Source organism: Trachymyrmex septentrionalis, unplaced genomic scaffold (genome assembly GCF_001594115.1).
Source record: "Trachymyrmex septentrionalis isolate Tsep2-gDNA-1 unplaced genomic scaffold, Tsep1.0 scaffold69, whole genome shotgun sequence".
In the NCBI taxonomy this organism is placed as follows: Eukaryota; Metazoa; Arthropoda; class Insecta; order Hymenoptera; family Formicidae; genus Trachymyrmex; species Trachymyrmex septentrionalis.
The window spans coordinates 1,266,605-1,270,440 of record NW_017305873.1 but is presented as its reverse complement, the minus strand read 5'-3'; the positions used below and the strand labels follow the sequence as shown (position 1 = coordinate 1,270,440).

The following is a 3,836-nucleotide window of genomic DNA, read 5'->3' as shown; positions in this document are numbered from 1 at the left end:
GGATTTATTTCGCTTCTTGGAAGCTTCCGTGCGAATAAAATGAGCGACAAACATTCACCTTGCGAATAAAATGCGCATTTTTTTACGCATTTGCATTAAGATACGAGAATATAATCGTCTCTATATGACATCTATTTTTATAAGAGAGAAATGTGATAGAAATATCGTCTTAAAGATATTGAGATTTCCGAAAGCACGAGAGCTTTCAATTTACGAATTCTTCGTTGACCTTAGTGAATATTTTAATTTTTTTTTTTCCGGTCGATATTAGATGGTAATTTTATTTATACAGAGAGCTACCGGTCTACAATAGAATTTCATTTGCTTTTTAAGCCGGCTAACTAGCGGATGACTCTATGACGGTAGAACATCGTTAACCGCGTGATACCGCACAAATGTATTTAACATGTGCGGCGTAAAGCCTTGTGGAAACCTTTCTTGCTCGAGGAACGAATATATCGGGTAACTGAAGACACAAGCGAGTTTCCGGGCGAGCAGATCCGTGCTGTGGTTTTGTCTGTACACAAATGTCGGTGTGTGTACACATTCGCGCTGTGTGTATGTACATGAAAAGATGGAAGGGCTCTCTGTCTCTATAGCTCTTCCTTTCGCCCGTGTCTCCATCACGAAGGTAAGAAGAAGTTAATCCCAGCCCTTTCACGGGGATCGTAACAGTGGCATTGCACAAAGGAGTGGAATGCACTACGCAAATTGCGTCTTACCTACAACGTAACGTACAATTACATTTTGCAAATGGATGGGATATCCTGTCAAAATTCCAGTTTATTTTCTTAAGCATGTAAATGGTAACGATTTTAATGAATAAGTTGGAATTAATGAATTTGTCTATTAAATGAAGTCTCATTTTAAAAAAATTCATGTATCACATATATGGCAAATTTATGTAGACACATTTGATGTCTTTAATTTCTTTGACATACATAAAATAAAATTGTCAATTGGAAACGAAATTAACAATAAAGGAATATACATATTATTAATTACAAAATTTTATTTAAACAATTATAAGTGCAAATTAGACCAATAAGAATAAATCAAATAATAGAGTCCTATTTTCGATTGAATTTAATATTCATATTCAAATATGAAAATTATTAAGTACCAACATCCGCTTCAATCGGAAATAAGATTCTGTTTATTGTCGTACATTTAATTTATTTTATTTCAAAATTCGTTATAAATACTTGCAGACTGATTTGATGTTTAAACAAATGTAATTTTATTCTTGTGTTATTTGCTTATTTTTTAAATTATTTTTATATCTATTATTTTATGTATTATTATACATTATATGTGGATATATATATTATATTATTATTATTATTATGTAAATAGCCGACTTGAAAGTCGCCTCTAATTAAACGCATAATCTTACCAGAATGTATGGGATGCACAGCAACGTAATCCGACCATGCAAATCAGAATTTCGAAAATTCCGCACCGCTGGTTAAGATATTGTCGGAATTTTCGCCAGTAAACTCCGGTTGAAATTTTTTTGAATTTCGAGAACGGTGGTCGGTACACAGCCGAGATCAGCCACCTGCTCGTCGGGGATTTGATTTTAATTTTTCCGGAAGCTCACCGAGTCTTGCCTTCTTTTTTTTACTCTCGTTTTTATTCTTCCGCTATTATTTTCGACCAACCCCTTGCGCGGGAAACAGTAAGCATCAACGTAGGAGAAGTAGGTAAAAAAGCGAAGAAAAAGACAAGAAAAGAACGTAGGAAAACGGAAAATACTAAGAGAGTTGGAATTTGTGCAGGGCGGTGCGACAAGAAAACGACGGGGGTTATATGCGTACACCCACCCACATATACACCCACACACATATTGTACACCCACGAAGTCGTACACATGGTTCGCATCCGCGCATATTTTCCACCCGCGAATCTACATGAGTAACGGTACCGAAATTTTAGGCGGCGTCGCCATAAATTCCGCGAGAGAGCGCGTTCTCGGCAGAATGCGTTCCTCGGGATACAGCGCCGTGTATCTCGCTTTTCGTTCGACCCGGCCGCTAGTTCGAGCTTCCATCCCCAACGTACGCCGATAGGATATTTGAAATTAAAATGCGCCGTTTCAAAAAACGGTGAGATACCTTACGACGCGGTCCGCACTCTTGTCATTCTTTTCTCGCGACGAGACACAATAATTAGGTACAGCAATGTCGATTTCGCTGTATCGAAAATTTGTTTTTTAATAGAATGATAGTTTCGTATATAAAACAATCGTAACGGTTGTCAACTTTATAACCAAATTTTTCGAAGCTTTTATCGATGATTTTATTGAAGCCTTAATCTCAAAGTTTAAGAAATAGAGAAATAGTACGTAGGAAAATTTTCCTCTACGTAGTAATGACAAAACTTCCACGATTATTAAAAATTTATAAACAATCAATTTCTACTCACAGAGCACATTGTTTGCATTTATTTCTGTTAATTGCATTGGTTTTGCAGTTCGGGATATATTTAAACACATAACAGTAGGTAGTGGTCTAATTTAAATACACAATTTAATGTATTCTAATTTACCGAATTGCGTATAATATAATTATGTAAGATTAATGTACGCTGCATAAGATTAATTACGAAATTGCTTTTACATAATGACAATAGTAATATCGAGGATATGACGTGCTTTAATAATAATATCATTAATAAATAATTTACAGCTTGTAAAAAAATTCGATCGTGACGTATAAATTGATAAATAAAATTGATTGAAAGAGCGCGTTTCTTTTCCTACGCGATGAGAGTGAAAATTTCATCTGGGAATCGGGATCGATGGAGCGTCATTAATGCAATGACGTAGTCGATTTTTCCCGATGGGAAAAATCGGGTATTCGCTACCTCGACTTTCCTCTCTCGGCAGGAAAATCCATGCGAGTTAAGAAAGCATTACGCGAATTTCCTCGTGGTAACGATTCGATTGTCATGGAAATTTTATGGGACGAAGATTAATACCTGGAACAGTCGCGTTTAGTCACTGAAATTCAGTGCAGTTTCGCAATTTGCGTTAAATCAATTTTATCGTGGCCAAAAATCATTATGTCGCATTTCTGTCGTGCATGAATCGCACTTATTTCCCTGCATCTTCCGATGGAGGTTTCTGCTGGAGCATAAACGATAAAGGGATCGTCATAAAATTCGAAAGAATCGAGGTGTAAAAAATATATATAAAGATCGCGGATGATGCATGCGGTGATCCCGAATGTAACTTGTAGGTGAAAAAGCCTCGAAAATAATAATGCTTACGGTGCTATATCCCGTAACTTTTCGACTTGGCGATTTTCGCGAGCGCGACCGCGACCGTACACAAGAGCAAATACGGTCACATATTTCTGGAAACGAAAACGCACGTATTTATTTTAACATTTCGCGCGTCCATTGTTCGCGTTTGAAAAATGTACGGTCTCGCTGTTACGATAAAACGTACGCTTTGCTGGTCTGTTCGGCGCCGTGTTTAAAGTCTCATAAACAGCGCGAGTTGCTAGTTATGTGAGACGATAAAACAAAAAATGCGTCGCGACCGCAATTTTACCTTTGCAGAAGGGGAGAGGGAGAGAGAGAGACGGGAAAGGGGAAAAATTGAAATACAACACAGGAACATTATGAAATTGTTTATTTTTTACACTTGTGTTGCGATTCGTCCTGACTGTAATCTCTATAATAAGATAATATCAGCAAAAACGACGATATTTAAAATGCGAAACAGACAGAAATCAATATGATAAAATAATTGAAATTGCGACATAAAATTCGATATTATCAGTTATAGAAGTTATATTTATTATGATTTATTATAGTTATATTTATTA

At 36.3% G+C, this 3,836-nt stretch overlaps 1 protein-coding gene across 1 annotated transcript in view; it reads left to right on the top strand.

The window, feature by feature from the left end:
- Window positions 1-3,836, top strand: part of LOC108753387 (protein turtle-like) — a 236,711-nt gene that overhangs the window by 144,786 nt on the left and 88,089 nt on the right. The window lies entirely within an intron of this gene.